This window comes from Eptesicus fuscus, chromosome 17 (assembly GCF_027574615.1).
Source record: "Eptesicus fuscus isolate TK198812 chromosome 17, DD_ASM_mEF_20220401, whole genome shotgun sequence".
Lineage (NCBI taxonomy): Eukaryota > Metazoa > Chordata > Mammalia > Chiroptera > Vespertilionidae > Eptesicus > Eptesicus fuscus.
Genome location: NC_072489.1, coordinates 49012088 through 49021666, shown reverse-complemented (window position 1 = coordinate 49021666; position 9579 = coordinate 49012088). Strand labels below are relative to the sequence as shown.

The window sequence follows — 9579 nt, the reverse complement described above, 5'->3', positions numbered from 1 at the left end:
GACATAAAGGGCCTCTAAGGTCCCTTTGGTCTCTGGATTTACTTCTATGCATATATATATATGCCACAGCTCCTTTTTGTTTTCTACTCCTTTGCTGTGAAACTTGCCTATTGTCTAATCAGACACAGTGGGAAAATGAGGAAATAAATAAAAAGATGATGAACAGGCAAACAGCATCACAGTCCATGTGTTAAAGCTCCTACACCTACTGCTTTCCTTGGACCTCAGGTACATGGGGTTGAGTTAATCACACTTGTGGGTTCGCATCATCTTTCATCATTAGTCTAGACAAGGTCCCTCTCTGTTAATCTTAGTCTATTATTTTCTTCTTCATATCCCAACACTTTCCTCATTCCAGCCACTGTGTTATATATGGACAATTGTATTTAATTAATTACAATGCTGTGAGGTAGACAATGATATTACCTCAATTTTTCATGTGAGGAAACCAAGGCTTAGGGAAGTTAAGGGACAGAAGCAGAATATCAACCCAGCTAGACATATCCAGAATCTACACCACTATACCAGCTAATCAAGAAACCTTGTTTAAAATACAGCTTGACTATAACGTATTCTGAATTGTCTGTAATACCTGCCCCCCCTTTCATTCTTGAAAAGGAAATGTAAGCAGATCTATTTTGAGGCACTTTGATTCTCCTCATTCATCCTTTGCAGAGCTTTATCACCAGAGGCAATTTTCTAAAACTGGGATCACTGTCTCTTTGGATTTTCTTCTCTTTTGTTCTACTTCTCTTGCAAAACTGGAAGTTATAACTGTCAGCCTTGGCTTTGACTCTATTCCTTGCTGGGGACATAATTGGAATAATATAAAATAGCATTTCCCCTCCTTAAACAGAATACCTTTCCATTCACATTGTAGTCTTTCTGCATCTCATTTATAAGAAGATGATCCTTGATGGGCAGAATATGCTCACATTTTTCCTCTGGATGGAGGAAGAGTGTAGGGCAGTGATGGCGAACCTATGACACGCGTGTCAGCACTGACACGCATAGCCATTTCTGATGACACGTGGCCGCATGCCGAGGATGAAACATTTGCTGCTCCTGAGGATGAAACATTTGAGACTAGAGTCTTGGAGTTAGTTTTTTCCTCAAAGTGACACACTATCCGAGTTATGCTCAGTTTTTTGGCGAAGTTTGACACACCAAGCTCAAAAGGTTGCCCATCACTGGTGTAGGGATTTATAATAGAACTAGAGGCCCAGTACACAAATTCGTGCACAGGTAGGGTCCAGCTGGCCCGCCCCGATCAGAGCCAATCAGACTGGGCTGGCCCGGGGGATGGGAAGTGGGAAGTTGACCAGCCAGCTCTGCCCCCTGGTCAAACTCCTGGTTGAACTCCTGGTCGAGGGGACAATTTGCATATTAGCCTTTTATTATATAGGACGAAGTGTATGTCACCTTTAAGGTAAATCCATCCCAGATTGATAGTTAGCTAAGGTGTTGGCCATTTGACATTTCTGGCATTCTTAGACAACTCTGCTATATGATGGGACAAGTTTGTTAACATTGACTGCATTTTGTTTGTAAGCCCTAGTGGGAGGAGAGGGGACAATACTTGGGGGAGATGCAGGGATAGGAGAGGTTAAGTGTTTGATTGACTAGGAAGATTCTTTCCATGGGAGTCTAAAGATGGATTACCAGGATGGGGAGGTCCAGTCATAGTTGAGAGGGGGCAAATTAGGAATCCTATATAATAAATAAAAGGCTAATATGCAAATTGACCAAACAGCAGAATGACCAGTTGCTATGACACGCACTGACCACCAGGGGCAGCTCCTGCATTAAGCGTCTGCCCCTGGTGGTCAGTGGGCTCCTACAGGGGGAGTGCTGCTCAGCCAGAAGCTGTGGAGAGAGCAGTGGTGGTGGTGGTGGTGGCCAGAGCCTCTCCCGCCTCCACTGCAGCACTAAGCCATCAGTTGGACATCCCCTGAGGGTTCCCAGACTCGGAAGGATGTCCGGATGGTCGTTCTGCTGTTCGGTCTAATTAGCATATTAGCTCTTAATTATATAGGATCATTTTTAATCTTCCTAACAACTTCAGATAGGTACTATTATGGGGACACGAAATAGATACTATTACAATCTCCATTTTATATTGGGGAAATTGAGGCTTAGAAAGGCAAAGTAAGTTTTTAAGATCACATAACCAGCTATGACTCATTGGTCTATCTTGTTAAGCAACAGACACACAGCAGTGAGCTTTGGAAACAAGGGATAAGATAAGGAGAGAATGAAAGAATGCCCTTTGAAGGGGATGATTGAGGAGGTCTACAATGGGACTCTGTGAAAGGTTCAGGTCTGGTTGAGCGGTTCAGGATTTTATCCAAATGGGGAGAGAGAACACCCCACGGTGGTCCTCTAGCTGGTTCCAAGCATCCATAAACCCAAGCCAGGCCCACACCCTTTGCTTGGAATCATCGCTTCACTATTTTCTTCCTAATTTTAAAGCTACGCTATTATACAATTTGAAAATAACAGCCAAAGATAATTTTCTGCTTGAAACAATTATCAGATTTTATGTTGGATAGGCTGACTGAATAAAAGACTTCTTTCTTCAAGAGAACATTTTATTCTGTTAATTGTAAAAAGTCTTTGCAGAGACATCCTTGAAAATGGTGAAACTAAACCCTGCCCCTAAGAGAGGAAGGGGCTAAGACTTTACAGACCTGGCAAGAAAATCATGCACCCTCCTCCCCCAATACTAAATTCATTTAGAGTCTCATCAGAGCATCCTAATGAAGTTTTTATGAAGTGTCTTTTATTTTGTACTCGGTTCCTCTTTAACAAATGAGTCATTGATTTTCAAAAATTTTAAATGTATCCAGAACTTTTTTTTTTGGTCTGTTTTTTGTTTTGAACAGTCACTTCAGAAGCCAAATCCAGTAACCCTCTCCTCTCTCCCTGCTGCTTTGTTGTAAAGATGGCTTTCCTCTCTGTGGATCACAGTGGTTCCTTTGACAAGAATGAACAACCCTCAACCAGCTAAACTGTTGCCCCATGTGAAAGGAGTGCCTAGCAAGTCTTTCTAAAATGTTGCCTGGCAATTATTTCTTAACACTTGTATGCTACATTCCGGGAAGGCCTGGAAATAACAATAAAATAAGAAAGGAACTTTAGGGACAATCTCAGTTCGCTCTGTGATTTATGAGACATTCTAATCTAGAGCCCTTTGGAAGCTTCTCCATGTAGGTTGAAGTAGGGAAGCTGACTGGAGCCTCACCATAAAACTGTGGTTGGGTACAATAAACCCCTAAGGACTAGTCAAAGAGGGATTCACTTGATGCCAAATTCTTTCCTATCATCCAAGAGTGGCCAACGAGACCAAGGGTGGGAGTGAGAATTCACCAGGGTTCTCAACAAAACATTCCAATAAATTAAAAAACAAACAACCTTTGTTAGAATGAAAAATGTTTGGTAATGCTGGCTGGTTACAGCGCCCTCATGTGTCTCAGCATGGTAGTATCATTTGGGGCTTTTCAAAGGGCATAAAATGCTCTTCTAATCACCCCCAACACCATTTAATGGCATTCTCCTCCTTCCCATTTGTTTCTAGGACCACAAATGAAGCTCCGTCTTTGGTTGTTAGGATTTCCACTGTGATTATTTTTATCACAGGCTGAAGGCATAAACTATCCTATTTTCCAGCGTTCAATAAATGCTTGCTGAATTAGTTCTCCCTTATATCTCAATGCCTGCCAAAGAGTAAATGTAACTCAAATTTCCATCAGCTGGTGAATCAATAAATAAATTGTGACAACCCACACAATGGAATACTACTTATTAATAAGTAGGGAAGAACAATTGATGTACGTAACAACAAAAGGCTGTATATTATAAGATTCCGTTCATGTGACATTCTGGAATACCGACACATATCAGATCAGTTGGTAGCCAAGGGCTAAGGGAAAGGGAGTGGGGTTGGCTGCAAAGGGGTACGAGGGAATGTTTTAGGGAATAAAAAATGTTCTAGCCGAAACCGGTTTGGCTCAGTGGATAGAGCGTCGGCCTGCAGACTCAAGGGTCTCAGGTTCGATTCCGGTCAAGGGCATGTACCTTGGTTGCGGGCACATCCCCAGTAGGAGGTGTGCAAGAGGCAGCTGATCGATGTTTCTCTCTCATCGATGTTTCTAACTCTCTATCCCTCTCTCTTCCTCTCTGTGAAAAATCAATAAAATATATATTAGAAAAAAAAAAAGTTCTATATCTTATTTGATGTTGGCCACCTGACATTAGTGAAAACTTACTGAACTGGCATTGGTGGTATGATGTTGAGGGTAGCTGCCCTTTAAAACTCATTGAATTGTACACTAAAAAAAAAAAAGTGAAATTTACTGCATGTGTATTATACCTCAGTGAGCCTCACATAAAAAATTTCCATACCTTAAAGAATCACTGGGATCTTCTTCCAAAATACAAATCCCCAGTCCTTCTAGGTTAGCCTCTTGGCCTCCTTTTCTTTGCCCATCTGAAAAAGACACCACGATGAACTCTTGTGAAAGTCTCCAAGTTCCAGCCCAATTCAAAGCCCTAATGGGGCCAGCCTGCATTCCAAACAGAACGCTCCCTGACTCAGCCATTGTGCCTGTGTGTGCAGTGACACAGAGCCTCCCTGGCATTTAGATCTTGAAAAAGAAAACATCAAAGTTCCAGGCCAATGCTAGACTTGCTACCAGCAAGTGGGAACCCCTTGAAGGGAAATGAGATCTGGGCCCTGAAGGCAAATTCATTCTGTCAGTTTGTTGGCCTCCTTCCCTGACAGACAACAATCATTTGTTCCTGCCCAGAAGCTGGGCCTTGAGCAAATTATTCATTAGCCACAAGACTGAACATTCCACCCAGGCAGCACAAAACATCTGATTCTGGAAAATACTTCGGTTTGGTGGCTCCCAAAATGTTCTACCCACACTCACCCCCAACAGTGGTAACCCACAAATATTGATCCAGGCCAGTCATTCTTTCACTTTGCTGGGCTTGAGAGTCACCTTCACTTGTAAGAGAGTAAATCTTAAGTATTCTCACCACACCCCCACCCACAAAATGCGATAGATGTGTTAATTAATTTGAATGTGGTAATCATCTCACAATGTATCCATATATATGTTGTCATCATGTTGTATACCTTTAAAAATTGCATTGTACAACCTAAATACATATAATTTGTATTTGTCAATCATAGCTCAATGAAGCTGGAGGGAAAATCACCTAAGGAGTATATTTTCTAAGTGCCAGTTAGGTCTGGGAGTAGTCCTGGGGAACTGCATTTTTAATAAAACCTCATATCATTCAGATGTAGGAAGTCTAAGGACATACTTTAAGAAATGATGACCTAGGCCTCGAGAAACTCTTATACATAGGCATTTGTTTTTACTTGAAAAAGTTGAGCGATTTACTCATTGGAAATGTTTGACCTAGCAAGTGGTGAATAGAACAAAGACTAAGAGTGGGGCTCTGGAGTGGGTTTCCTGGGACCAAAGACCACCTCTTCCTGTTATGGAGGCCTTACACAGGTTACTTAATCTCTCCACAGCATGTGTGTAAGATAGGGAAAGATCAAATGAGCTAACACTCATAAAGCACTCAGAAGAGTGCCAGTAAGATTAGATAAACATCAATTATCATTCTGTCCAGGTCAATAAAGACTGAGGGGAATATTGCAAACCATGAACAAAGAGAGTTACTTCAAAGAGCTTTTCATTTAAAGCTTGGACATCTCCAAACACTTCAAATGATAGAGGGTAATATAACTACTATATGCATGCCAAGTTTCCTACATTTCTAATTTCTTTGCCATTGTAAAAATTAAAAATATGAGCTAAAAAAAAAATAAGCTAAACTTAGCAGTAGCCTTCTTTGATTAAGGAGCTTAAGACAACTCACATATATTAGTTTATCATTACAAGTTATGCATAATCTTTGTTGAAAACAGAGATGCAAATCAGAGCTCTTGAAAAATACAAATTTTGACTCAGTCAGGGCCCAGGGAATCTAAATTTCTAAAACATTCTCTCTGTGATTTGGCTGTACATTCCAGGTAGAGAACTACTGTTACAGGAAAAGGCTAGGATCATCCACCTTGTTTTATAGCTTAAGAAACAGAGACCAAACATGTTAAATACTTTGCCAAGGTCACTCAGCTAATCATTTGCAGAGGCAGGAGTTAGATTTGGGTCAATAATTTGAAGGCCAAAATCCCCTCCATATTGTAGAAGCTACTTGTATAGGGTAGCACAAGCATGGTAAACTTTCATTCCCTCATTTGCTTATGAAATAACTAGAGGCCCAGTGCACGAATTCGTGCATGGGTGGGGTCTGATTGGCCTGCCCCCGATTGGGCCGATTGGGGCTGGGCCAGTGGGAGCTGGTGTGTGTGTGTGTGGGAGGGGCTGCGGGAGGTTGGTCAGCTGGGGGGTGCGGGCCCGTGGGAGGTCGACCGGTCCTGCCCCCAATGGGGGGGGGGGGCGATTGGGGCCAGGGCCGGCCTGGGGGAGAGGCCATGGGAGGTTGGCCCCTGATCAGGCCGGTTGGCCAGTTGGCTGGCCACAGTGTGTATCATAGCAACCAGTCGTTCTGGTCCTTCTGGTCGCTTGGCTTTTATATATATACTAGTATAGGTACTCTGATCTGAATTCATAGAAACTTTAAATTAGAACTGCTGAACTGGATTCTGAATTCCTTTCAGATTCCACCTTTTATTCTCTTACCCCCACATATCCTCATTTACTGATTATTCCCATTAAAACCCTGGAAGTGTAAAGGAGAGATGGTTCACATGGCACATGGATAAAATCTGGATGGGAAATATGATCATGAACTTGAAGATTTGTTCTCCATTTGTAAAGCATAAGATACTCCAATGACCACAGTTTCATCATGAACAAATCCAAGACCAACTGGCACATAAAACCAGGAAAAAAGAATCCCAAAGGATCATGAGAATATTATCCTCTAAATCATCAGCTAACAAGTCACAGGGACATGAATTGGGAGAATATCCAAAAGGCCATTCTAGTGGCTGAAGGCAGTGGCATTTGATCTCTGGGTTGAGTTTTTTGTGGATTCCCTTTGCTTCTTGGGACATATGTGTGACCTACAAAGTCCCTCAGAAACCATTTTCTGTCATGTATTATCACAGAAGAAAATCTGTCAAATTAAAGTCTGCGGTGGGAAGGAGAGTGGCCACCAATCAAGTGAAATCATTCTGCTGAACTTGAGCCAGGGAACCAAACTGGGGCAGCAGCATTTTGCCTACAAAAATGGTTGCCTGCAGACCTTCACACATCACCCACCCTTTGCTAATAAAACAGACCTTTTTATTTAGATACTTCTTGGCACCCACTGGCTGCTTTCTTTTCAGATTTTCTGTTGCCCATATTTCAATATCCCGCCTTTGCATTCTCCTCCTGCTCTTGTTAAAATACTGTTTCTTTCTTTCTTTTTAAGATCCCTTTTAATCAGATAGCTCCTGCTGGCATGAGCTGTCAGAGGTATTCATTTCAGTGGACTCTGGCCTTATGCTGCATTACCTTGGCAACAAGATTAAGAGGCAAAGGCCTGGCCTTAAACTTGTCAGAGTCTCCAACGATGTGAACAGAGCACATATTACTCTCTAGCATATCAAGTTGTCATGCCAACCGCTAACAATAAAAGCCATCTCTCTCTTCCAGGGTTTTAATTCAATAAGTTTTCAAATTGGTTTCTTCTGTAATTCAGTTGGTCTGGAAATGTAATATATGACTGTGTGTGTGTGTATGCGCGCGCGCTCACGCACACGTGCTCATGTGTGCTTAGCCACTCACTAATGATCTTCCATGAAATGACTAGAGATTGGAAATACAATTTAAGTCAAAAGTTCATCCAAAACCAAAGCAAAGTGCTGGATCTAACAAAAGGAGCCTGTAATTTTGGAAATCCTGACTAAGAGGTAAGTAAACAAAATCTTCAGAGCTGACTTCTGCCCTCAGACATACGTATAGGACTTCCATCAGCACAGCTGTTTAGCATATTCGATACCCAGAAGAGCTGCACCCCCATACATATTTAGAACTCCTTTAATTAGTTTTGAGTTCATAACCAACTTCAGTTTCTTGAAGACACTCCCATTTTTATACTTACATTCCATTTACCTCTAAACCAAGAAGTTTTATAGGAACCTGTCCCCTTAGAAAGTCTCTTCATCCTCTAAGGACTCTCAGCCAAGGCACTGCATAAAATCTAGGGCCTAGAAGTAATCGGGGGTCAGGGTTTCTCAAACATATTGGTTTAAATACTTCCTTATCATTGTGACAACTGTACAGTTAATTATTTATTTTCTCCTTTAATTGACTTCTTTAAATACATACTATTTAAACTATTTAGAAGGGCAACTTTTATCATAGACCTGATAGTCTGCTCTTTTAGGCCCTTTTGCCAGTGGGAACATGGTTATTTCTTAGCTTTTAATAACTAACACATGGAGGGTTGACGAAGTGCTAAGTGGGCACTGTTGAAAATACTTTTTGCCTACTGACTCGTTTAATCCTCAACCGTTGAGGCAGGTAACACTTTCTACCGACCCAACTTCATAGAGGAAGAAGAAGAACCATAGAGAAGTTAGGAAGCAAGTCCACAACCCACAGCTGGTATGTGTCAGGACTGAGGCTCTAAGCTAGCAGTCTGGTTTCAGGCTCTCAACTCAATACACTGCTTCCTTGGATTCTGGTTGATTGATTGATCCTCTTTGCAAAGTTTTACCTTCACAAACTTCTTGAAGGCAGGGACTATATCTACTACTTCTATCTCCTTCTTAATATCTAGTTGAATGCCTTTCACATACTAAGATGTGTGGTTGGCTTGTTAACGAGGGATCTGGGAGAATCCTAGAATATCAAATTCAAGGCCACTTTGAAACTACACTTTTTGTTTAAGTTGGAGCAATAGGGACTATCATCACTCCAATCCACAAGTACATAAGGTCTTCTGGAGACCAAACTCACTGAGGACAGAGGCCCTATTTCATGGTGTGATGGGCATTCTCTGCGGGCCCCAGCAGAGAGACACGTTCCACGTTTTCCCACTGTGCTCTCTGCCCAGGGCACATGATTTTCACAGACTGTACCAACTGGGCTCTTTTGCCCTCTGGCTTTACGTTAGGCCAGCACGCACTGGCAAGAGAATGAGAGAAAAGTTGGGGTATTTATTCCTTAGTTCGCTTCTTGCCAAAGTGCAGTTTGGAAATGTTTGCTTCCCTCAAACAAAGACCATTGGTTCTATTGAGCAGCTCTCTCCTACAGCTTCAGCTCCCACTGGGATAGTGAGAGCTTTCTGCTAGTACTGGTTTCAGGGTGCTTCACCATTCTGTATTGGTGTCCTGTGACTGACTGAAGTTTTAGGAATAGTCCCTCCCATAAATATATCATTTGTCTCCTGACAGGTTCCTGGCTCTTGTGCTTCTCACATGAGAATCGCCTACAGATCTTATTAATATGCAGATTCTGATTCAGACACTCGGGTGGGTCATGAAATTCTGCATTTCTAATAAGCCCCCAAGGAGATGGATGCTCCTGAGGCCACACTTTC

General features: G+C 42.0%; 1 long non-coding RNA gene across 1 annotated transcript in view; it reads right to left on the bottom strand.

The window, feature by feature from the left end:
• Window positions 1-931: 931 nt before the first annotated feature.
• Window positions 932-9579, bottom strand: part of LOC114232505 (uncharacterized) — a 32394-nt gene continuing 23746 nt past the window's right edge. The window contains exons 4-5 of the long non-coding RNA XR_003618569.2: window positions 4405-4489; window positions 932-1065 (exon numbers count right to left, since the gene is read on the bottom strand). This is a non-coding gene — a long non-coding RNA (uncharacterized LOC114232505). The remainder of the gene's footprint in view (window positions 1066-4404; window positions 4490-9579) is intronic.